Source organism: Spinacia oleracea, chromosome 1, assembly GCF_020520425.1.
Source record: "Spinacia oleracea cultivar Varoflay chromosome 1, BTI_SOV_V1, whole genome shotgun sequence".
NCBI classification, from domain to species: domain Eukaryota; kingdom Viridiplantae; phylum Streptophyta; class Magnoliopsida; order Caryophyllales; family Amaranthaceae; genus Spinacia; species Spinacia oleracea.
The window spans coordinates 128,313,439-128,340,166 of NC_079487.1; the positions used below are offsets into that span (position 1 = coordinate 128,313,439).

General features: G+C 33.1%; 1 long non-coding RNA gene across 7 annotated transcripts; it reads left to right on the forward strand.

Annotated features, from left to right (window-relative positions):
• The first annotated feature begins 141 nt into the window (after positions 1–141).
• Positions 142–25,925, forward strand: LOC110797548 (uncharacterized). Of its 7 annotated transcripts, none has more exons than XR_008919953.1 (5): positions 142–822; positions 1,364–1,485; positions 1,570–1,778; positions 18,987–19,092; positions 24,417–25,925. It is a non-coding gene; the product is annotated as an uncharacterized lncRNA (long non-coding RNA). The 7 variants fall into 7 exon arrangements; XR_008919958.1 differs by having other exon boundaries at positions 24,506–25,925; XR_002535861.2 differs by lacking the exon at positions 18,987–19,092 and having other exon boundaries at positions 154–822; positions 24,417–24,542; positions 24,887–25,925.
• The last annotated feature ends 803 nt before the right edge of the window (positions 25,926–26,728 follow it).

Here is a 26,728-nt window from a genome sequence, read left to right on the forward strand (position 1 = left end):
GATGTTGAAGATGATGATGGTTCAACAATATTGATAAACGACAATCATATCACAGAAAGAGATGAGACGATCGAGACGCATAAATTGGATATAACCTAGTTGAGAGATTGTTTAATATTGTTGTTAATCGGTTTTGATTCTACTAAAAAATTAAATCAAAATCAAAATCAAATTTGTGATTTTTAGAAACAAAACCTCAAAACAGTGATATTGAACATACCCCTTATTAACCGTTACTAAAAAATAATTCTCAAATTTGAGTACCCGAAAAGAAAAGACCGTTACAAAAAAAAAAAAAAAAAGAAAGAAAAAAAAGAAAAGAGACAGCTGTAAACCTTCATTGCTCCAACTCACTGCCTAGTGTCTACCGCGTAAAATTAACCGCCATAAAATAAAACACTCCTCGTCGCCGTCATCGGTGATAATTCCGACCCATCCGTCTTTCTCTTTTCTCTCCAAAATTCCAAATCCCCCCTGCATAAAACTAACAATCCGATCAAAACCCTAACCCTAAACTTAAGATGATGTTTATGCTTTTGTCTGTTCGTCTTAATTCTCCCCCCGATTTCATGAAACTTCGATCAAAATCTTCACGTTGCGGAGTAATTTTGTCTTTCAAACGTCAATTAGTCCTCGAAACAGTGTCAATTAGTATTTGAGACGGGAATTCTAGGGTTTCAGAGGTGATTCCGGTATTCACTTGTTTCAGGCAACGAAACAGTGCCGGTTAATCTCTGAGACAGTAATGCTAGGGTTTCATCGGAATTGATCCGGCACATTACCCTCTGTATGGCTTCGAAGTAGAAGAAGTATACACCAAAGGTGAGTAAGCTCTCTATTTCTTTTGTAATTTAGGATCTGTTGACGGTTTTGTGTAGTTGTGTATAAATACGTAAAAGATAAATTTTATTTGTTTGTCTTGTTGTTTAGTTGTTTAATTAAGGTGATTATTGATCAATTAAGGTGATTATGTATGTTTAAAGTTCCAGAACATTGTATCAAATCAGCCCAAATTTCCCGATTATTAAGTACGTGTTGTGTTATTAAATCCTCTTCATGGCCTGTTTACAATTTTGCTGGTTATTTTATGAGCGTTCTTTTAGGTATTTTAGGATTCTAAGTTGCAAGATGACTATACGAGTATGGAGTTAATCATGCAATTGCTTCCTAAAGTATGGAATGGAAGTTAGTGGTAGCCACTGTTCCGCTACTTCCTAGACTACAATGTATGTGAGTAGTGGGGAGTTTTGTTTTGCTCTTTAGGGTTTACCATTGAATTGTCCTCAATATCTTGAGAATTGTTGCATCTGTTGCTGCAGCATTTAATAAGGTCTGATGTATGTTACCATGTATGTATATGCAGTTCAGTCTTCCCACGGTGTAAGCATTTACTGAGCTTGTTAAGGGACAATGGATGCAAAGAGGTTAAACATTGCTTCTTTTTCGCAATCCTGTGTCATTACTCTCTGCTGCTCATTAAAAGAGGTAACTTAAAATCCACAGGTGGTGTTCAAGCTTACTGAAGATCTTAGTATTGTTCTTATTATGTGCATTATGTCATGAATGCAGGTCCTCTAAGCGTCAAGGAACTGATTTAGCAGATAGCTCAAGAATCCCTTTTTCCACCAGATGGCTGAGCAATTGCAGCAAACCCTTCAGGACATCTGCTGTTGTGGAACCACAATTTGATCCTCAGCAGTAATCTTCCACTATGCTGCAAGCCAACACGTGATAAAGAATCCTTAGTTTATGAACGTCTTAGTAGTGCTTCGAGGCAGGTTTGTTTTCTTGTGTACTTGAAGTCTGGAAGTATTTTTACAATTCCCTGGTTTGTTTTACGAACTTTTGAGTTTTGATGTGATGTATGCTTAGTCAATGAGTAATGTTATGTGTACTGTTGTACTAAGTTATTTACTTTTTGCTATTTTTTTTTATAGCAACATGTAAATTGTTAATGTTGGACAAACCAGTAATTTTTGCCAATCTGTCTAAGTGAACCGGTGAATTTCCAAGTAGGATCGGGACAATTCTCAGGTGCTAGTTTGACTTAGGGCTGTATTGTTTGGTGGAATTGTGTTGTGTTTCACACCTTCTTTCGTAGGGTATCTTTTCTTTTGCTAAATGGAGATGATTTAAAGTGAGACCATGTTCTATTAAGGAATGTGTATACCATTTTATGTATCAAGGAGAGTGCTATTTTATTGTATAAGTGGAGTGTTTAGTTTTTCACGATGTGTTGTGAGTCTTGTGAGTTGTGACAAAGCTAAGTTTTTAAGTAGTCATGAGATGTCGAGTTATGTGTTTTTTAGTGGACGGGGTTGTATTTGCTATGTTGTTTATGGCAATCAAACCTATATTTTGGGAGTTTACTTGGAGTAATCATGTGAAGGTTTCTTTAATATTGTCGTGGAAAAATGTGTGAGTATCATAAAATATCTTGTTCGATTATGTCCAACTTTGTACCAGCCCTCCCCATTGAAAAATCATTTTGGATGAGTGTTCCGTTTACAAGTGGATAACTTTTTGGATGTCCACTTACATTTTTGTCGGCTTATTGCTTTTGATCTTATATTTTTTTCGTAAGAGTAGGTTAAGTATTTGAGGTTGTATCTTTTGGAGTTTGTTGTGTGGTTCAACCAAGATGTTTTAATTGTAAATCATACTAATGGTTTTGTAACTTAATGTTTAAACTAGCTTTGGCTGAATAATTTATGTTGTTGTTGTTGTTGAGGTGAATAGCTATTTTGAGGTTTTAGGGATAGTGTTAATATTGTGGTTTATGGAAAGTTCTATTTTGGAAGTGTACTAGGAGTGATCATGTAAATATGTTTAGATGGTTATTGATGGAAGGATTATGGGTTCCAAGTCCATTGTTTTTCGCTGGATATCATCATGTGTTATTTTGGATCTAAATGATGATCAGTGCTACCGAAGGAGAAAATATGATTTTGACAACGCAAGTGTAATTGGGGAGTTTCTAATATCTAAGTTCTCTAAGTGGAAAGAACAGAAGAGTCCCTATTTTTGAGGTTCTAGTGGTTATATATTATGCGATTTATAGAAAGTCTTATATTGGATACATACTTTGAGTAAGTTAAGGCTTAGTTCAAATTCAGCATCTTTTTGGAGTAATATCCGTAAAAAAGTTCAGTACATTTTGACATTTATCATTGAATTTGATTTGTAGCCTTGTAGGTATTAATGATGAGAGATTTTGACTTTTGACTGACTCTGGGATTGCTCAGTTGAGGTATAAATTGTGATTTGCAAAATATTTGATTTCTTTCCGATGGATTAAAGGTGTTATATAGATCTGTACAATTGAATCTGGTTTTTAGTCCCTTAAACTGATTTTACTTATAAAAAGCCTTTTTTTTTTACTAATGGCTTCTTATCTAACTGTTAGAAACTTGATTGACTAAAGATTTTTTTATATGAAAAGCTATTTTTGAGGGCCTAGGTAATAGGTATTGAGTTTATTATGTAGTTTATGGAATGTTCTGTTTTGGCATTTTAGCGAGCATAATCTCGAACTTTCTGGTGGTTATTATTGAGAGGGTCAATCTTGAGTAATGAAGGAAAGCAATTTCGATAACAGTCTTAGGGGAGTTTTTGTTGCCCAAGTTTTCGCAGTGAAGAGAAGAAAGTGGTTGATTTATTATGCGGTTTATGGAAAGGGTCTTATATTGAAGGCATGCTTGAAGTTAACATGTGAAAGCTTAGTTTAAAAAGCAACATCTGGAGTAATATAAGGAACCAAGTTCAATATGTATTGATGGTTATCATTATGGAAGAGAGTTTCGTTTACAAGTGGATAACTTTTTGGATGCCCACTTCTATTTTTGTCGACTTATTGCTTTTGATTTTATATTTTTTTCGTAAGAGTAGGTTAGGTAATTGAGGTTCTAGCTTTAGGAGTTTGTTGTGTGGTTCAACCAAGACATTTTAATTGTAAATCATACTAATAGTTTTGTAAATTAATGTTTAAACTTGCTTTGGCTGAATAGTTTATGTTGCTATTGTTGTTGAAGTGAATATTTTGAGGTTTTAGTGATAGTGTTTATGTTGTGGTTTATGGAAAGTTCTATTTTGGAAGTGTACTAGGAGTGGTCATGTAAATATGTTTAGATGGTTATTGATGGAAGGATTATGGGTTCCAAGTCCATTGTGTCCTATTGGCTATCATCATGTGTTATTTTGGGTCTAAATGATGATCAGTGCTACTGAAGGAGAAAATATAATTTTGACAACGCAAGTGTAATTGAGGGGAGTTTCTAGAGTGCCTATTTTTCAGGTTCTAGTGGTTATATATTATGCAATATGAGGAAAGTCGTATATTGGAAACATACTTTGACTAATTTTGTTTAAGCCTTAGTTCAAATTCAGCATCTTTTTGGAGTAATATCCGTAAAAATGTTCTGTATATTTTGGCGGTTATCATTAAATTTGATTTGTAGGTATTAATGATGCGAGGTTTTGACTTTTGACTGACTATCGGATTTCTATGTTGAGGTATAAATTGTGATTTGCAAAATATTTGATTTCTTTCCGATCGATTAAAGGTTTTTATAGAGATTCGTACAATTGAATCTGGTTTTTAGTCCCTTAAACTGATTTTACTTATAAGAAGACTTTTTTTTACTAATGGTTTCTTATCTAACTGTTCGAAACTTGATTTGACTAAAGATTTTTGTTATATGAAAAGCTGTTTTTGAGAGACTAGGTATAGAGTTTATTATGTAGTTTATGGAATGTTCTGTTTTGGAGTTTTCGTGAGCGTAATCTCGAACTTTCTGATGGTTATTATTGAGAGGGTCAATCTTGAGTAATGAAAGTAAAGCGATTTCGACAACAGTGTTAGGGAAGTTTTTGTTGCCTAAGTTTTCATAGTGAAGAGAGGAAAGTGGTTGATTTATTATGCGGTTTATGGTAAGGTCTTATATTGAAAGCATTCTTGAAGTTAATATGTGAAAGCTTAGTTTAAAAAGCAACAAACCGGAAGATTCTAGAAAAACCCGCGAATAGAATTTACCAGCGCTAGACTTTTCCAGCGGGTGGCACCACGCGCCGCTATTTTCTAGCGCACAAACCCCATTGCCACTTTATTCAGGTGCTACAGTTTGTTTCTCACCCAATCACGGCACAAATAGAATTCCAGAACGAGCTGTCACTGACTCAACAACTGGAGTAATATAAGGAACCAGCTTCAATAAGTATTGATGGTTATCATTATAGATGAGAGTTTCGTTTACAAGTGGATAACTTTTTGGATGTAAACTTACATTTTTGTCGACTAACTGCTTTTGATCTTATATTTTTTCGTAAGAGTAGGTTAGGTAATTGAGGTTCTAGCATTAGGAGTTTGTTGTGTTGTTCAACCAAGATGTTTTAATTGTAAATTATACTAATGGTTTTGTAACTTGATGTTTAAACTTGCTTTGGCTGAATAGTTATGTTGCTGTTGTTGTTGAAGTGAATATTTTGAGGTTTTAGTGATAGTGTTTATGTTGTGGTTTATGGAAAGTTCTATTTTTGAAGTGTACTAGGAGTGGTCATGTAAATATGTTTAGATGGTTATTGATGGAAGGATTATGGTTCCAAGTCCATTGTGTTTTGCTGGCTATCATCATGTGTTATTTTGGGTCTAAATGATGATCAGTGCTACCGAAGGAGAAAATATGATTTTTACAACGCAAGTGTCATTGGGGAGTTTCTAATGTCTAAGTTCTCAAAGTGGAGAGAATAGAATAGTGCCTATTTTTGAGGTTCTAGTGGTTATTTATTCCGCGATTTATGGAAAGTCTTATATTGGAAACATACTTTGAGTAATTTTGTTAAGGCTTAGTTTAAATTCAGCATCTTTTTGGAGTAATATCCGTAAATAAGTTCAGTACATTTTGGCGGTTATCATTGAACTTGATTTTTAGGTATAAATGATGAGAGGTTTTGACTATTGACTGACTCTGGGATTTCTCTGTTGAGGTATAAATTGTGATTTGCGAAATATTTGATTTCTTTCCGATGGATTGAAGGTTGTTATAGAGATTTGTATAATTGAATCTGGTTTTTAGTCCCTAAAACTGATTTTACTTATAAATAGACTATTTTTTTACTAATGGTTTCTTATCTAACTGTTCGAAATTTGATTTGACTAAAGATTTTTATTATATGTATAGCTATTTTTGAGGGCCTAGGTATAGAGTTTATTATGTAGTTTATGGAGCGTTCTGTTTTGGAATTTTAGTGAGCGTAATCTCGAACTATCTGATGGTTATATTGAGAGGGTCAATCTTGAGTAATGAAGGAAAGCGATTTCGACAACAGTGTTAGGGGAGTTTTTGTTGCCTAAGTTTTCATAGTGAAGAGAGGAAAGTGGTTGATTTATTATGCGGTTTATGGAATGGGTCTTATATTGAAAGCATTCTTGAAGTTAATATGTGAAAGCTTAGTTTAAAGAGCAACATCTGGAGTAATATTAGGAACCAAGTTCAATATGTATTGATGGTTATCATTATGGATGAGAGTTTCGTTTACAAGTGGATAAATTTTTTGATGTCCACTTACATTTTTGTCGACTTACTGCTTTTGATCTTATATTTTTCGTAAGAGTAGGTTAGATAATTGAGGTTCTAGTTTTAGGAGTTTGTAGTGTGGTTCAACCAAGATGTTTTAATTGTAAATCTTACTAATGGTTTTTTAACTTAATGTTCAAACTTGCTTTGGCTGAATAGTTTATGTTGTTGTTGTTGAAGTGAATATTTTGAGGTTTTAGTGATAGTGTTTATGTTGTGGTTTATGTAAAGTTCTATTTTGGAAGTGTACTAGGACTCTAGGAGTGATCTTGTAAATATGTTTAGATGGTTATTGATGGAAGGATTATGGGTTCCAAGTCCATTGTGTTTTGCTGGCTATCATATGTGTTATTTTGGGTCTAAATGATGATCAGTGCTGCTGAAGGAGAAAGTATGATTTTGACAACGCAAGTGTAATTGGGGAGTTTCTGATGTCTAAGTTATCTAAGTGGAGAGAACAGAAGAGTGCCTATTTTTTTTATTTGCAACCCTCTATTTTTAACTTTCTGATGGTTATTATTGAGAGGGTCAATCTTGAGTAATGAAGGAAAGCGATTTCGACAACACTGTTAGGGGAGTTTTTGTTGCCTAAGTTTTCATAGTGAAGAGAGGAAAGTGGTTGATTTATGTGAAGTCTTATATTGAAAGCATAATTGAAGTTAATATGTGAAAACTTAGTTTAAAAAGCAACATCTGGAGTAATACAAGGAATCAAGTTCAATATGTATTGATGGTTATCATTATGTTTGATTTGTGGGTGATAATGATTAGAGGTGTTAACTCAATGCGGGATTGCTCAATTGAGGATTGAACTGTGATTATGTGATCGGAGAATATTTGACCGTCTATTTATTTTTCAAAGGTAGTTATAGAAGTATTTATTTGTTCTTTTTGGAAAGTTCTATTAAGGAAGTGTAGTGGGAGTGCTCTCAATTTCTGACGGATATTATTAAGAGGACCTATGTTGAGTAACGGAGGAAAGGGATTTTAGCAACACAAGTGTGGTAGGGAGTTTTTGATGTCTTAGTTTTCTTAGTTAATAGAAGAGACTGTTTTATTTTTGTGGTATAAGTGGTTTTATTTATCACGCAGTTCATGGAGAGTCGGATATGGAAAACATACTTGGAGTTTGTTTGTGAAGGCTTCATTCGAATTCAGCAATTTCTGGGAGTTATACAAGGATCCGAATTCACTATGTCTAGATGGTTTTCAATGTGGGTCTTAATGATAAAGTCAATGTGGTATTGTTATGTTTAGAAATAAACCGAGTTTGGGCCATCTTTGGCTACCTTTTTGTGGATTTAAATTGGTTATAGTGCTTTCTACAGTAAAATCTTATTTTCAGTTTTTAAAAATGACTTTATTAAGAATGATATTTTACTAATGTGTTCTTATCTAACTGTTTGAAACTTGTTTTGACTGAATAATTAGTGAGTAGCTGTTTTTGAGGACCTAAAGATTGTCTTTATTAACTGGTTTGTGGAAAGTTCTATTTTGGATGCTTAGCAAGAGGACTCTTTAATATGTTGATGGTTATTATTAAGAGGATCGATGTTGACTGACAAAAGGAAAGTGATTTTGATAACAATGTGGTAAGGGAGTTTTTGATATCTAAGTCTTCTTAGTGAAGAGAAGAGATTCTTATATTTTTGTGGTTCTAATGGTTGTATTTTTTATACGGTTTCTTATATCGAAAGATAATTTGAAGTAAAGATTGTGAAGGCTTAGTTTAAATTAAGCAACACATGGAGTAATACATGGAACCAAGTTCAATATGTTTTGATGGTTATCATTGTGTTTGAATTTTGGGTATTGGTGGTTGGAGGTGTTAACTCTATGCGAGATTGTACAATTGAGAATGTTTGACTGCCTTTTGTTGGTTCAAAGGTAGTTATAGAAGTTTGTACAACTCAATCTTATTTTTAGTTTATAAAACTAATTTTCCACTAAACTGATTTTCTATTAATAGTTTCTGGGCTAATTGTTTGAAACTTGTTTTGACTATAGAGTTTTAAGTAAACAACTATTTTGTGATCTTAGTGTGTTTATTTGTGGTTTATTGGAAATTCTATTTTGAAAGCTTAGTGAGGGAAGTCTTGAATGTACTGATCGTTATTATTGAGTGGAACGGTGTTTATTGATTGATGGAAGTGATTTTGAGTGGAACGGTTTGGTGGGAATGGTTTTCTTTATGCCTAAATCTCTTGGGTGGAGGAGAGTGTTTGGTTTTGAGGTTTTAGTGGTTGTATTTATTATGCACTTTATGGAAGTCTTATATTGGAAGCGCAGTTGGAATAAATTTATTAAGGCTTAGTTTCATTTAAGCAACTTTTAGAGTTATATATGGGACCAAGTTCATATGTTTTGATGGTTATCTTTGTGTCTGATATGATATGTGGTCTTACTGATTAGAGGAGTTGACTTAATGCAGAATTGTTCAATTGAGAATCAAATTGTGATGGGAGAACATTTCACTGCCTTTTGATGGTTTATAGAGGTATAGAAATATGTGCAGTTAAGTCTGATTTATAGATCATAAAACTGATTTTACTAAGGAACTGTTATTTTGTACTAATATTTTTTTTTAATCTTACTTTTTGAAACTTGTTTTGTCTTGAGAATTTTTGAAGTTTAGCTACTTTTGAAGTTTAGCTACTTTTGAAGTTTTAAATATTGTGTTGAGTATGTGGTTTATAGAAAGTTATATTTTGGAGGCTTAGTGAGAGTAGTCTTGAATGTTCTGAGATCGTTATTGTTGAGAGGATTGATTTCCACTGGCAGAGGAAACTTGGTTTGACAACCAAGTGTGGTAGTGGAGCTTTTGATTCCTAAGTTATGTTAGCGTATTTGAAGTTATAGTGGTCGTATTTGTAGTTTGGTTTGTTGAAACTTTATATTAAAAGCATACTTGGAGTAAATTCGTGAAGGCTTGATCTAAGTTTAGGTACTTTTGGGAGATTTTTTAGGAACAAGTGTCACTGTGTTTTGATGGCCATCATTGCGTTTGATATTTGGGTCTTCATGATGAAAGTTGTCAACTCATTGTGGGATTGTTTTGTTGAGAATGACATATGACTCGGGAACATTTACTTCATTTTGATCGATTATAGTTGTAGAGTCCTTTGAAGTTTGAACTGAGTTTTTTACTAATAAACAAATATTTCTACTAATGGTTTCTGATCTAATTGTTTGAAATTTTCTGCCTTAATAATTTTTCTAAGAGAATTGCTCTTTTTGCGGGCCTAGAGATGGTATTTTTCATGTAGTTTATGGGAAGTTCTATTTCAGAAGCTCAGTGAGAAAAATCTTGAATGTTCAGATGGTTAATATTGAGAGGAACGGGGTTGGTAAGTGATTTTGACAACAGTGTCGTAGGAATGTTTTTGATGCCTACCTTTTTTGATGAAGAGACTATAGTGTTTGATTTTGAGGTTTTTTTTGTGTTTGTATTTATTACGCTGTTTTTCGGAAACTTTTGAAAATATACTTGGGGTAAGTTTGTGGAGGCTCAGTTTAATTTAAGCAACATTTGGAGCAGTATGAGGAACTAAGTTGACTCAGTACAGGATTATTCAATTCAGATTTGAACTGTGATCGGAGAATATTTGACTACCGTTTGATGGTTTATAGGTAGGTACAGAAATGTGTACAATTAAGTCTAACTTTGAGTTCGTAAAACTAACTTCACTAATTTTGAGGTTCCAGTGGATTGTTACTTGGTCGGTGGAAAGTCTTATATTGGAAGCATACTTGGAGTAAATTTGTGAAGGTTAAATTCAAATTAGCTACTTTTGTTGTTTAAGGAACAAAGTTCACTATGTTTTCATGGTTATCATTGTGTTTGATTTTTGTGACCTAATGATGGGAGTTGTTAACTCAGTGTGGGATTGTTCTGCTGAGAACAACCTGTATTTCGGGATTATTTGACTCATTTTAATAGATTGAAGGTAGGTATAGAGAGTTCTTAAGACTGACTTTACTTGGCATGGGTTTTTTTATTAATGGTTTCTTATCTAACTGTTCGAAATTTGTTTTGAGTCTTTTGACTAATGAATTTTTTCTAAGTGAATAGCTATTTTGCGGTACTAGAGATATAGTTTATCATTTGGTTTATGGAAAGTTCTATTTTGGAAACTCAGTGAGAAAAATTTAGAACCTTCCTGATGGTAATATTATTGAGAGGAATGTGTTCCTAAAACTACTTCACTAACAAACTGTTTTAAAAAAAAATGTTAACTATTGGTTATTTCTCTGGCTTCTCAGAACTTGTTTTGACTAAAGAATTCTGTAAGCCTAACTATTTTGAGGTCCTTGAGATTGGGTTGATTATTTGGTTTATGGACAGTTATATTCTTGAAGCTTAGTGAGAGTGATGTTTAGTGTTCTCATGGTTATTACTGAGATGACCGATGTTGACCTGTTTAGGAAAGTGATTTAGACTTCTAGAGGAAGGTAATTTGGACAACAAAGTGTAGTAGTGGACGCTATGATGCCTATGCTATCTGAAGAATGCTTTTGAGGTCCTTGTGTAGGTATCTGTAATGCGGTTTATTTGCAGTGTTATATTTAAAGCATACTTGGAGTAAATTCGTGAAAGCTTGATAAATTTAGCTACATTTGGGAGTTGTTTTAGGAACAAAGTCCACCATGTTTTTATGGGCATCATTGGGTTTGATTTTAGGGTCTTGATGATGAGATTTATGAACACAATGTGGGATTGTTCAGTTGAGAACCTGTTATTAGGGGATAATTACTTGATTTTGATGTATTAAAGTTAGTTATAGAGTCCTTATAACTGATTTTTCTAGGATCTAAATTGTTTAGCTAATGGTTTCTTTTTCCACTTTTTAAATTATTTTGACTAAATAATTTTTCATGGTTAATTGTTATTTTACGGGCCTAGAGATGGTAGTTGTCGTGTGGATTATGGAAAGGTCTTTTGGAAGCTTGGGAGAGAAGTGAATTTTCAGATGGTTACTATTGAGAGAAATGGTTTTTACTGATTCAGGTAATTGATTTATGCATCAGTTTGTCGTAGCCTCATCAGAAACTTTATGATGCCTAACTTTTGAGTGAAGAGCAAAGTGTGTTATTTTGAGTTTTCAGTGGTTGTATTTATCGTGCGGTTTATGGAAGCGTTCTTGGAGTAAATTTATGAAGGCCCATTACTCTGTATAATTTAAGTAACACCTGGAATGATATAAGGAACCAAGTCTACTTTGTTTTGATGGTTATAGTTGAGTTTGATTTGTGGGTCTCACTAGCTATGGAGTTGACTCCACGCTGCTCCATGCTGGATTGTTCAATTGATAACTGAATAGTGATTGGAGAATATTTCAATACCTTTTGATGGTTTATAGGTAGGTGTAGAAATATGTATAATATATACATACTAGCGTGTGCCCGTGCTAATGCACGGGGCATTGATAATATACAAAACTAAAAATATATATACAAAAAAAGTGATTAAATTATACTTCGTATTTGTTTTAAACATAACTTGTCAAATATAAACATATTAATCGGTACAAACTAATATAAAAACTGAAAATAATATTATGTCACATACTCCATATAATACATATTTTAAATTCCAATGTTACATGAAATTACCCATGATACGGAGTATATCATATCCGTCATCTTGTCAAAAAATCAGAATGTATCTTCTTCCCATATGGCCATTCCCATCAACCTGTCAAAAATTCAAAATGCATCTTCTTCCCATCCATCCCCATCAACCATATTCGAAGTACGAATCTCAAGAAAAACTTAAGTCTCATTTCTTAATGATTAACCACTACAATAAATAAGTTCATTTAGTAAATGCAAAATACTTTGTATGAAGGAACAATATAATACAATGGAGCAAAGAACGTGAGTAAAGGCACACTGAAAGAAACCAGATATGTGATTCCCATCTTCCTGTCCTACGATATAAAGTAACCCCACGATACTGAGAGCTTCTAGACCTGGGTCCCTTCCTACTCTTCTTCACTTGCTGCGGTTTCTGTGCTTGTGCTTGGCCCATCACCATCGACCTCACCTCAAGCACACCCATTAGAGGATCCTGATCCCAGACGATGGGCCGACCCGGCCCGTCACAGGCGGGAAAAAGGTCTTTGATGACGAACCCAGTCCACGACATTTCACCGCGATCCACCGGATAATAATTACAGCAATTGCCGTCATGGTTGAGGCTAGTATCGAGCCTGAGTATGTTCAAATTGTAAGTGATAGTGGAGGGAGAGTTATTGTAGGAAAGAGAATCGCCATTGTTGAGTGAGGAAGAATTGTTGGAGGTGAAGGAATTATTAGTCTGAACAGAGTTTGAATGATCGTGAGAAAAAATGGAAAAGCAAGTTAGCAAATTAATAAAATATAGAAAATAGAAAAAAGTAATATAACTGCATTAAATTCTTGTTCTTCCCCGATCCCTCGTTATATCTTCCTTCATTGAATAGTTATGCTTGTCTATGGATCGAAATATACTATTTGAACAAATTCATGCTGTTTTCAATTTTTTTAGGGACAATTTGTACACAGTAGAGTACTATCTTGTAGACATTAGTGATTCAAAGAGGCAGTTAGTGTTGGTGTCGGGTTTCAATGTTAGTACGTGGTTGGCTACTTCAAGTGAGAAGAAGGTGATGAAGAAGGTGGTGGTTGGAAATGGAAATAAGTGTAGTCTCATGGAATTCGTAGAAGCGTAATTTTACGGGCATGACATAGAAGTAAGTTTTTCTGGATTAAGAGAGTAAAAAGAAGCCTTTTTTTTACAGGAAATTGATGGTTTTGTGTGGAGCAGTAGAATGATCGTGATAATTCAAACTGGTTTTCGGAGTGTTTTAAATTTGAAATAATGGAGTGTAAACGGGATTTTGGAGGGAGTGCACAAAATTCCTCCATTGGGAATTTAGAGGCCAAACATAAGCCCATGACTTTTTTATTATTATATAGGATAGGTAAGTCTACTTTTGATTGTTTATAGGTAAGTCTGATTCTTTGGTTTTAAAACCAACTGAATTTTTGTACTAATGGTTACTTTTCCGACTGTTAGAAACTTTTTTTGACTAAAGAACTTTAAACCATAACTAATTTTGAGGTCCTATTGTGTTGGTCACATGGTTTATGCAAAATTATGTTTTGGAAGCTTAGTGAGTGATCTTGAATATTTTTATGGTTATAAACTTACTATTTAGAGGATCGATGTAGTAGAAAGGAAAGTGACTTAGACAACCAAGTGTGTTACTGGAGTTTTTGATGCTTAAGTTTTCTCAGTTAAGATGAGAGTGCTTTATATTTGAGGTTCCAGTGGATGTATTTGTACAGTTTGGTGAAAGTCTTATATTGGAAGCATAGTTGGGGTAAGTTTGTGAGGGCTAAATTTAGATTTATCTGCTTTTGGGAATTGTTTTTGGAACAAAGTTCACTATGTTTTCATGGTTATCATTGTGTTCGATTTTTGGACCTTAATGATTGGAGTTGTTTACTCGATGTGGGAATTTTCTGTTCAGAGTAGCCTGTGGTTAGGGATTATTTGTCTTTATTTTAATGGATTAAAGTTAGGTATAGAGAGTCCTTAACACTGATTTTACTAAGAAAATTTTAAAATTAATGGTTTCTTATCTAACTGTTTGAAATTTACTTTGAGATTTTGACTGTTGAATTTTGCAAGTGAATAGCTATTTTTGCGTTCCTACAGATAGTGTTTATCATTTGGTTTATGGAAAGTTCTATTTTAGAAACTTAGTAAGAGAAAGTCTGAACGTTCTGATGGTTACTATTGAGAGGAATGGTGTTTGAGTTTGTCAACAGTGTCGTAGGAAAGTTTGTGATGTCTAAACTATTTTAGTATAAAGCACATGGTGTATGATTTCGAGGTTTTAGTTGTAATCGTGACACAGTTTCTGGAAAGTCTTATATTGAAGCGTACTTGGAGTAAATTTGTGAAGACCTAGTTTTAATTTAAGCAATGTTTGGAGTAATATAAGGAACCAATTCACTATGTTTTGATCGTTGTGTTTGATGTGTGGGTCTTACTTATTAAAGGAATTGACTCGATGCGGGATTAGTCATTTTAGAATGTGATAGCAGAATATTTTACTTCCTTATATTGGTTTATAGGTAGGTATATAATTATGTAAATTTAAGTCTGATCTTTAGTTCTAAAATTAACTTTACTCGTAAAGTGATTTTTTTTTTTACTATTGTTTACTTTTTTGATTACTTGAAACATGTTTTGAATAAGAATTCTTTAAGAGTAACTATTTTTGAGGTCCTAGAGATTGTGTTGATTATGTGGTTTATTGACAGTTTCGTTCGTGTAGCTTAGTGAGAGTTATCTTGAATGTTCTCATGGTTGTTACTGAGATGACTGATGTTGACCTGTAGAGGAAAGTGATTTTGACTTGTAGAGAAGGTAATTTCGACAACCAAGTGTGTTAAAGAGTGCTTATTATTTGAGGTTTGATTGGGATGTATTTGTAATTCAGTTTATTTGAAGTCTTATATTATGGAATAAATTCTTGAAGGCGTGATAAATTTAGCTGCCTTTGGGAGCTTCTTTAGGAACTAAGTTCTCCATAATTTTATGGGCATCATTGCGTTTGATTTTTGGGTCTTGATGATGAGAGTTGTTAACACTTAGTGGGATTGTTCGGCTGATAACCTGTTATTTGGGAATATTTTATTTTATATTGATGGATTGAAGTTAGTTATAGAGTCCCTATTATTAGGGCATATTTTACATTATTTTGATGTATTAAAGTTAGGTAGAATCCTTAAAACTGATTTTTCTAAGAATGAGATTTTTTTACTAATGATTTCTTGCCGAACTGTCTGAATTTTTTTTTGACCAAATAATTTTTCACAGTAAATAACAATTTTACAGGACTAGAGATAGTATTTATCATGTGGTTTATGGAAAGTTCTTTTGGAAGCTTAGGAGAAAAGGTTTGAATGTTCAGATGGTTATTACTGAGAGGAACGATGTTTACGATTGACGTGAGTGATTTTGAAATCTGTATAGTAGCCTCATAGGAAATTTATGATGCCTAAGCTTTTGAGTGGAGCAGAGTGTGTCTGATTTTGAGGTTTTAGGGTTGTATTTATTACGCGGTTTATGGATAGTCTTATGTTGAAAGCGTACTTGGAGTAATTTTGGGAAGGCCTAGTACTCTGTATAATTTAAGTAGTACTTGGTTTAATATAAGGAACCAAGTCACTCTATTTTGATGGTTATCATTGTGTTTAATTTGTGGATAATTACTAGTTACTGGAGTTGACTCAATGCTGGATTATTCAATTGAGAATTAAACTGTGATTGGAGATTACTTGACTGCCTTTTGATGGTTTATAGGTAGGTGATGAAATATGCAAGTAATTTTTAGTTCGTAAAACTAACTGACTAGTAAACTGATTTTTTGTACTGATGGTTACTTTTCTTACTGTTTAAAACTTTCTGTGACTAAAGAACTTTTAACCGTAAGTACTTTTAAGGTCCTATTCTGTTGATTATGTGGTTTATGGAAAGTTATATTTTGGAAGCTTAGTGAGAGTAATCTTAAATATTTTTATAGTTATTAAGTTATTGTTGAGAGGATTGATGTGGACTTGTAGAGGAAAGTGACTTCGACAACCAAGTGTGGTAGTTGAGTTTTTGATGCTCAGTTAAGATGAGAGTGCTTTATATTGATGTTGCAGTGAGCACAGTTGGAGTAAATTTGTGAAGGCTAAATTTAAATTTAGCTACTTTCGGGAGTTGTTTTAGGAACAAAGTTCACTACGTTTTCATGGTTATTATTGTGTTTGATTTTTGGGCCTTAATGAGGAGCGTTGTTAACTCAACGTGGGATTGTTTTGTTGAGAATAAGCTGTAGTTAGGGATTATTTGACTACATTTTAATGGATTAAAGTTAGGAATAGAGAGTTCTTAAGACTGATTTTACTAAGAAAGGTTTTTTTTTATTAATTGTTTCTTATGTAACTGTTTGAATTTCTTTGTAGACTTTTGACTAATGAATTTTTCCAAGTGAAAAGCAATTTTTGCGGGCCTAGAGATTTTGTTTATCATTTGGTTTACTTGAAGTTTTATTTTGGAAACTTGGTGAGAGATGTTTTGAAAGTTCTGATGGTTATTATTCGAGAGGAATGGTGTTTACTGAATTAGGTATGATTTTGAGGTTATAGTTGTAATTATAATGCGGTTTGTTGAAAGTCTTATATTGTTAGCGTACTTGGGAGTAAATTTGCGAAAGCCTTTCTTTATTTAAGCAATATTTAGAGGAAAATAAGGAACAGAGTTCACTATGTTTCTATGGTTATCATTGTGTTATATTTGTGGGTGTTGCTGATTAAAGTAGTTGACACAAAGTGGGATTGTTCAATAGAGAAATTAAACAAATGATTGGAGGATATTTGACGGACATTTATGGTTTATTTATAGGTATAGAAAATATGTACAACTAGGTATTATTTTTACTTCATAACTTCATAAACTGCTTTATTATTTATTTGTATTAATGTTTAACCAAAGAAAATTTCAAGGTTATTTATTTTTGAGGTCCTATAGTTTGTTTCGACTTTGTTGTATATGGAATGTTATCATTTGGACCCTCAGTAAGAGTAATCGTAAATGATCTCATCGTTATTTTTGACTGGTAGAGGAAAATGATTTTGACAACCAAGTGTGGTAGTGGAGCTTTTGATGCCTAAGTGTTTTTAGTGAAGAAGAGAGTGTTTCATGAGTAAATTGGTGAAAGCTTGATTGAAATTAATCAACTTTTTGGTACTTGTAGTTGTTTTAGTAACATAGTTCACTAGATGGATATGATTGTGCTTATTTTTGGGTCTTAATGGTGAGAGTTGTTAACTCAATGTAGGATTGTTCAGAATAACCTATTATTTGGGAACATTTGACTTTTGTTGGATTGAAGTTAATTACGGAACCCATAAAACTAATTTTTCGAATAAAATAATTTTTTTTCACCAACGGTTTCTTATCTAACTGTTTCAAATTTATTATAAATTTTCTTTGTGAGTTACCTATTTTGCGGTCCTAGAGTAGTGTTTATTATGTGGTTTATGAGAAGTTCTATTTTGGATGCTTAGTGAGAAAAATCTTGAATGTTCCCGTTGGTTATTATTTGGGGGGATGATGTATACTGATCGAGGTAAGTGTGTATGACAATAGTGCTGTAACAAAGTTTGATTACCAAATATTTCGAGTAAAGAACAGAGAGGGTGTTTGATTTTCAGGTTTAGTTGTTGTATGCAGTATATGAATAGTCTTATACGGAAACATGTTGGAGTAAATTTGTAAAAGACTAGTTTAATTTAAGCATTCCTTCAAAGAAATAGAATTTTTTTTAATCATAATGTTTTGATGGTTCTCATTGTGTTCTCATTGTGGGTCTTAGTCCTACTGATTAAAGGAGTTGACTCAATGCGGGATTGTTTTGAGAATCAAACTGTGATTGGAGAATATTTGACTGCCTTTTTAAGTTTTATATAGGTAGGTATATAAGTATGAACAATCAGGTCCGACTTTTAACTGATTATGTTTTTGTAACAGTGGTTACTTATCTGAATGTTTGAAACTTGTTTTGACTTGACTGAAGATATTTTCAAGTGAAACTATCTTTAGGTCCTAGAGATTGTGTTGATTATCTGGGTTACGGAAAGTAATATTTTTGTAGCTTAGTAAGATTATTCTTAATTCTTGAATGTTCTGATTTGTCATTATTGAAAGATTAATGTTGACTTGTAGAGGAAAGTGATTTCGACAACCAAGTGGAGTTTCTGATGCGTATTTTTTCGTAGTGAAGAAGAGAGTGTCTTGTATTTGAGGTTTCAGTGGCCGTATTTTTAATTGAGGTTGTTGTATGTTTTATATTGAAAGCATACGTGAAGTAAATCCGTGAAGGCTTTATTTAAATTTAACAACTTTGGAGAGTTGATTTAAGAACAAAGTTCACTATGTTTTGATTGTTATCATTGTGTTTTACTTTTGAGTCTTAATGATTAGAGGTGTTTACTAATGTAGAATTTTTTTTTTTGAGGATCAACTATGATTAGGGAATATTTGACTTATTTTTTATGGATTAATTTAGTTAAAGAGGTTTGAGCTATTATATCTGATTATTAGTTCTTATTTCTGATTTTACTAGTAACTTATTGTTATTAAAATGATATTCTATCTAACTGTTAAAAACTTGTTATGGCGGTAGATATTTTATAAGTCAATTGCTAATATTGAGGTCCTAGTGATAGTTTTTATTATGTGGTTTTTGGAAAGATCTATTTTGGAAGTGTAGCCGTAGTCGGAGTATTTTTAATGTTATTATATTTTAAAGTGATTTTGACAACATATTGTGGTAATTGACTTATAAAATAACCTCTCTGCAATTGCAGGGGTAAGGTTGCTTCGTTCGACCCCCCCTTACCCCGCTTCTTGCGGGAGCCTCTTTGAGGCAATGGGGTAATGATAATGATAATGATTGACAACATAGTGTGGTAGGTGAGTTTTTGATGCCTTAGTTTCTTAGTGAATTGAAGAGACTGCTCTTTTTTTGTGGTTTAAGAGGTTGTATTTATTATGTAGTTTATGGTGAATTTTATATGGAAAGCATGCTTGGAGTCAGTTCATGAAGGCTTAGTTTGAATCTTATATGGTTTTTATTAAGAGGATTGATCTTTACTGTCACAGGAAATTAATTTTTACAATAATGTATGGTAGGGAAGTTTTGAAGCCATGTTCTATTAGTGAAGAGAAGAGAGATTCTATTTTTTTTGCGGTTCTAGTGGTTGTATTATTGGGATTTATGTATCAATGTATGCGGTTTATGGTAGTCTTATAATGAAAGCATACTTGAAGTAAATTTGTGACGACCTAGTTTAAGTTTGAGTATATTTTGGGAGTAACACAAAGAAGCAAGTTATATATGTTTGAATTGTTATCATTGTGTTGGAATTTTTGGTCTTAATGATGAGAGTTGTTATTTCAATGCGGAATGTTCTGTTGAGAAATAACCTATGATTAGGGAATATTCCTCATTTAGATGGCTTAAAGTTTGTGATAGTGTCCTTAAAACTGATTTTACTCGGAAAAGGATTTTTTTTACTAGTGGTTTCTTATCCAATTGTTTGAAAAAGTTCTAACTTTCCTCTGTGAACAGCTATTTTTGCGGGCCAAGAGATAGTGTCTATTATGTGGTTTATGGAAAGTAAAATTTTGGAAGCTTAGTGAGAGTAGTCTTGGATGTTCGATGGTTATTGAGAGGAAGTGATTTTGACAACCAAGAGCTATAGTGGATTTTTTGATGCCTAAGTGTTCTTAGTGAAGAGAAACTTTTGAGGAATTTGTGGTTGTATTAATAATGCGGTTTATGAAAGCCATATATTGAAAGCATGCCTGGATAAGGAGCTAACTTCAGTATATTTTGATGGTTTATGGTTATGGGATGTGTTTGATTTTTGGGTCTCAATGATATGTGTTAACTCAATGTGAGATTGTCCTGTCGAGAATAAACTTTTGATTAACGTATTGACTTTCATTTTGTTGGATTAAAGTTAGTTAAAGAGATTTGTACGATTAATCTAATTTTTATCCCTAAACCTGGTTTTACTAAGTAGAAGGATATTTTACTAATGGTTTCTTATCTATTTTTTTGAAGGCTTAGAGATAGTTTTTATTTTATGGTGTATGGAATGTTCTCCTTTAATCTTGAATGTTCTGTTTATTTTTAGAAGATCAATGTTAATTAATGGAGGATAGTAATTTGTCAACAAAGTGTGGTGGGGAGTTTTTGATGGCTAGATTTGCTTAGTAAAGCGAAGAGAACGTTTTTTTTTTTTTGAGGTTCTAGTGGTTGTATTTATTTTGTGTTGAAGGAAAGCGTTATATTGAAAGCATAGTTTTGAATGACTTTTGTGAAGACTTGGTTTAAAGTAATCAACTTTTGGGAATAATATAAGGAACTAAGTTAATTATGTTCTTGACTGGTAGATTTTTTTGTGTGGTGAATATCTATTTTGAGGTACTAGAGATAGTGATGCTAATGTGGTTTATGGAAAGGTCTATTTGGAAGCTCAATGAGAGTAATCTTGAATCTTCTGATGGTTATAATTTTAGAAGATCGATGTTAACTAATGAAGGAAAGGGATTTTCAGTATTTGACAACAAAGTGTGGCTGGGGAGGTTTTGATGCCTTATTTTCCCAAGTGAAGAGAAGAGAGTGTTGAGTCTTTGAGGTTCTAGTGGTTTTATATGTTATGCGGTTTATGGAAGTCTTTTATTGAAAGCATACTTAAAATGAAATTCGAAGATTTTGTACTATTATGCAACTTTTGGGACTAATAAAGGAACCAAGCTCACTATGTTTTGATGATTATTGATGTGGGGCTTTTTGTGCCACACCAATTATCGTTGTGTTTGATATGTGGATCTTAACGATGAGAGGTGTTGACTTAATGTGGGATTGTTTAATTGACAAGCAAATTTTGATTTGGGAATCTTTGATTGCTTTTTAAACTAGTTATAGAAATTTGTAGAATTATCTGAGGATTTTACTAATAAATTGATTACTTAGTTACGGTTTCTTATTCAACTGTTTGAAACTTGTTCCAATGAAAGAACTTTTTGCATTGAAAAGTTTTCTTTAGGGGCTAAGGATTGTTTTTGTCATGTTTTTGTGGGAAGTTTTATTTTAGAAGCGAATGAGAATAATCTTGGATGTTCTTATGGATATATTGTGCTGATAGGAGTCGAGTGACAGAGGAAAGTGATTTTGACAATAAAGTGAGGGTAGTTTTTGATGTCTAAGGTTGCCACCTGAAGGGGCAGAAGAGTTTGATTTTTGAGGTTTAGTGGTTGTATTTATTATGCGGTTTATGGATATATTGAAAGCATACCTTTGAGTAAAATTTAGTTTAAATGAATCAACATTTGGCCTATTTTGAGTAATATAAGGAACCAAGCTTGGTATGTTTGTATGGTTGTCATTGTGTTGGATTTGTGAGGCTTAATGATGAGACACTGTTTACTGAATGAGAACATTGTTGAGAAATAAATTGTAATTGGGGAACAGTTGATAGCTTTTGATGGATTAAAGTTAGTTGTATAGATTTGTACAAGTAAATCTGATTTTTAGTTCATCAAACTATTTTTACTAAATATTACATTGATATTTTTTGCTAATGGTTAATACTAACAAGTTCGATATTATAAGGGTTAATAAGTTCATGTAAGATAATATAAGAGCTAATAAGTTTAGATAAGATAAAATAAAATAAGGGCTAAGAAGTTTAGATAAGATAAGGGTTAATAAACCGGAGGTTACATTTTGTAAGTTTCAATAGGTTCAGTAAGTTCAAGGCTAATAATATAAGATAAGATAAGAGTGACAAGTTCAGGTAATAAGCTTAGATTAGATAAGTTCTTTTAAGATAAGTTCATAGCAACAAGATAAGTAAATAGGTGAAGAGAACACTACCTCATATCTTCTTTTGGTTAATCGTTTTGATGATTATTGACTGAGTTGAGAATGAAAGAGCAATTTGGTATTATAGTAAATGTACATACGGCAAAAGATAAATAGTTCTATGCTCTTTGCAATAGTTGTGGACTCTTAGCCTCCCAGGGTCTTGTATAATAGAGAGAAGAAAAGGAACATAAACTTTGGGGTGCTCATGAAAGACATGATTCATGTTGTTACAGGTTTTAGTTGAGCTTTGTCTTTGACCTGTGTAGGGGGTTGGATAAAGTACTGAGTTTAATTATGATTTCTGAATTCTGACTGATCTTTTGCTTCGCAAAATAGGTTAGGATGTGAGTGGTTACATCTGTGTTATTGGAGTTTATCTTTTTAGTTTATCTTTCTCTTGGGTGTAGGAATGTATCTTGAAGTGGCAAAAGGTCTAACATATACTTAGGAGAAATTATCGTCTTATCGGTTTTAAAAAATAATTATGATGCCATGTTGTTCTTAGGCAGATCGTGTTATGTCTGTGGTCTTAAGATTAAAACTTGTGACTTGTTAATGTGTTCAGCTTAAAAAAATCCGATACTAAGCTATGTGAATTCTTTTTGTTCTGTGTATTTGATTTGTTGGTCTACAAGGGTTTGTTCCAAAACCCGGTGTTTGCTTACACTTTGAGAACAATGGAGCAGGCTGCCGGGAGTTGTGGTGATAGTTCATGGTTCTTGAGTAGTTTCATATGGTTTATGGGCAACTTTGGGATCTTCATAGTAGATTCATTGAGTTATGTTAGACGGCTATCATGGTTTACATTTTGATGGTATTAGGGGGAGGTTACCTAGATCCACATGCTACTTCAGAAAATAAATTATAAGTGCGCCAAATATCCAACATACAACATATAAAAGGTATTTAAGGATTGGTCCCTGATTTTTTGAACTTATTTGGAGTATATGTCTTTGCTGCTCAAGTCTAGTATGCCCATAAGAGTTTGCACACATGTCGCGGTCTTGGGTAGTGTTTGGTCTCATATTGAGGTGTTCACAAAATTTATAAAAAATGTCAGATAATGGCATAATATGACGAATTAATCTGAAAGAGTCCGTGTTCAAGTTGATTTAGGTTGGGTTGGTATTGTATCGATTTCGTGTTGCTCCAATTTTTTACTCTAATTAATGTATAGACACATTGCATAATAGTATAACGTTAATGAAGAGATGTCAAAATCATGCATAAGTATATTTAAGCGTTTATTGGAAACAAAAGCTTAAGTTTCTAGGATTAGTAATTAACTACTCATTGAGTCACCGTACTTATTTTTGCTTTAATAGGTAGTGTATTCTTCAGTTAGATGGAATGAATTCTAAGTCCATTCCAATCCATTCCAAAATGGCCAACCAAACGACCCCTTATAGTCCTCTAGTGAAATGAATTCGTACATAAATTTGGAGTTCTATCTCTTTGTTTTGTAACTTGGTTGATTGTTGTCAAAATCAGTTAATCTGTTTCACCATCAAAAGCATTTGATTTGTTCTTTCTTCTGCTATTTTGCTAGTTTATCACTTGGTATAATGATCAACTGAGATGTTTGGTTGGTATTTTGATTGTTGTATTATAGCCGACTGAATATAGATGCATATTTGCCCATTTATAAGTGTCTCAGAAAGAGATAGGTTCAAATAAGGACCAGTCAACCAACTAAGGCTCCGTTTGGTAGGGTATAAAACGTTTTCATGGAGAAAATTTCTCATTTTCAATCATTTTACGTTGTTTGGTTTGGCAAGGGATGAAAACCAATTTTCCATAACTCCCTCAAAGGTGGAACAACCTTTTCTATTTGAAAGGGAGGGAAACTTCCTTTCCTCCTTACCTCCCTCTCTCTTCTTTCACTCAATCTTCACCATTTTCTGCCATTTTCTTTTAAGGAACCAAACAAAGGAAAACTAGTTTGGAATTGTGTTTTCCCTTTTAAAATGTTTTCCATGGAAAATCATTTTGCCTGAAAACGTTTTACACCAACCAAACGGACCCTAAGTGGTACAAGGAAAAATAGAGAGAAATATACTATATTGATTTCTTTATTAATAGTGCCATAAATTTTCAGGTCTTCTGTGATAAGCAATATAAATATTGGGTAAGCGATATAAATATAAATGGTAACTGTTGGGGAAAAAAAAATTAGATTGCAATTGACTAAACGAAGGTGTCACTAAGTGTCTTTTGCTTCGTATTTTTGGTGAAGCAGTAGCATCTAAGTCTAATGTAATTACCTAATATCTAGGGTCTAACATCTCAATAACTGATTACTTAGTGTTATGGTATGTGGTCTGTATCCATTGCTAAAGTAATGTTTGCTAAAGTACAGGCTGAAAGAAAGTTCTAGTGAACAGCGTTATTTTCTGCATATATTGCAACAATATTTCGCAGCACATCTAATGGCATGCTTACCTTCAGGATTCACTTGGTGGAAACAGCAGGACCGTTATGATTGGTAATTAATTTTTTCTCCAAATTAATCTTGATTATGAGAAATTTTGTTATCTTGTCTTGTTAAATTCTCTGCATTTATTTCTCTATGCTATGCTGTGCTGATTTTCTGAACTGAAAGCTTATGCTTGATTTTTGTTGTATAATATCTTATTCGTACTAGTTAACATCAACTCTTCAACTTGAGTTTCACCATATAGATTTTCATGTGGCCTTTCATACCTTAGCTTTTTGTGGTTGTAAAGTTTTGGTACCCCCTGAAAGTTAGCACATGGATCTTAGGAATTTGGCAGTTGTTTGGAGGTTATTTGGTTATTTGTCAGTTAGAGGATTGTGTTTCTTTCGCAGGTTGGATACTTAGCCCATTGTTGTTATGCAACTTTCTTTTGAGGGAAGTTTGCTGTGACGTATTTCACTAGTGACTTATTTTCCATTGCAAGCTGTTCAGTTTTCAGGTGCTACTTTTATGCCGTATTTACTTGTTGGCATTCATGAATCACGACTTGTTATCCCTGTGCCACTTGTCATCAACCACTTATAGAACTGTTGGTTTTTCTAACTTCCTACAGAAATCATCATTAGGTAACTTGTAGGACGTATTAGTTGATTCAGAAGATACTCCCTGATGTACAGCATCCACATGAAAATTATGAGAACTCGTTAAACCTTTTATTTTTTAGCTTTTCCTTGTCCCCATTCTGTTGTTTAAAACTTCAAATGTATTCTTCTAAGCCCAATTCCAGTGCCATTTATGTCAGATATCAGTTTTCCAGTTTGCATCAATGCTGAAGAAACGCTTAACACTGAAGTATGCAAATCGTGCCTGCAATATTCAAAATATGCCAGTGGTAAGAATGATGTACCCCTTGTACAGGAGTACACGATTTCCTTTTCTTTATTTTCTCCCGCTCTTTTCATATTATATGTACTTTTAGTTTTATGGTCCAATAGGAGTACACCTTATGTCAAAGTTTTACATATTGTTTGGAATAGATAAATAGAGATCCAATATCCAATGAGATGATTAAAATGCGACAGCAGCTTGAGTATTTACAAGCAGAACTTCGTGCACGAGGCGGGCGAACATCTTCAGATGATGTACAAGTATTGTAATTGTGAAGTTCTTTAGGTTTCCTCTGCTTGGTTGCAAGCATGATTCTTGTCTATTAAATTACGGAGTACATTATACGACATAAACTTGTAGGCCATGAGGGCAATACAATAGTGGATTTAATGTTAGTGATCAGGGTGATACTTTGGGTCAGGTAGGTCATCAGATGTCAATTTAGTTGTCTAAATTCTGATTTTTTTCCCATAACATTGGTCCTTGTGCATGGAATTCGTTTATACATCGATTTCTAGCAATATAATGTATTTGTTTCCAAAAGCAGCCGTGTTTCCCTTTTTTTATTTTTTATGGCGTTGTAATGATAAGATGCGCGTATGACTATCAGGATGGAGAAATTTGTTCAGTCAAGAACGAGGGGGATAAAACAGGTCAAAGTAAGGACTTGTAATGATCAAATGAGCGTTAAATGTGCATAACTTGATTAAATTAGGTGAGAATCAGTCTTAAAAATGTTAAACTAAGTCTAATAAACATATAAGGGTTTAAAATACTTATTAGGTTCATTAGTTGAAAATTGTGAAATAAATCATTTTAGTCAAAATATGATTTATTTGGCCAAGACATTGCTTGTTTTTGTTTGAAGGTAACATTTGATTCTAATAAGACGAACTCTATGTATGTACCAAGAGCATCTTCAACGGTAAGTTAATTTTTAAATTAGCTTATCATGCCACATAATAACATAATATTTCAAGCTAGTTAGTACTCTAATGGTTAGCCAATTTTTAAACTACCTTGATATTTAATGTAGTCATATTTGTCAATCAATATTTAAATTAAACAAAATTTAATATTATTTCATTGGTTATGTTTTTTTCAAGCAAATTCGCTTAGATCGGCTAATTTGCTTGGCCGGGCTAATTTATCATTTCAACTCCAATGATCAAGCTAGCAGCTAGGAATTTCTAAAAATTGCAAGCAAGTCTCTAGCTACGAACATATTGAAGATGCTCTAAAACAATACTCCGTATGTTTTAATTTTGAGTACTCCGTACTAAAACTATATATTTGAAATATTTTTATATAACATCGAATATTATCCGTAAAAACTTGAAATTGGT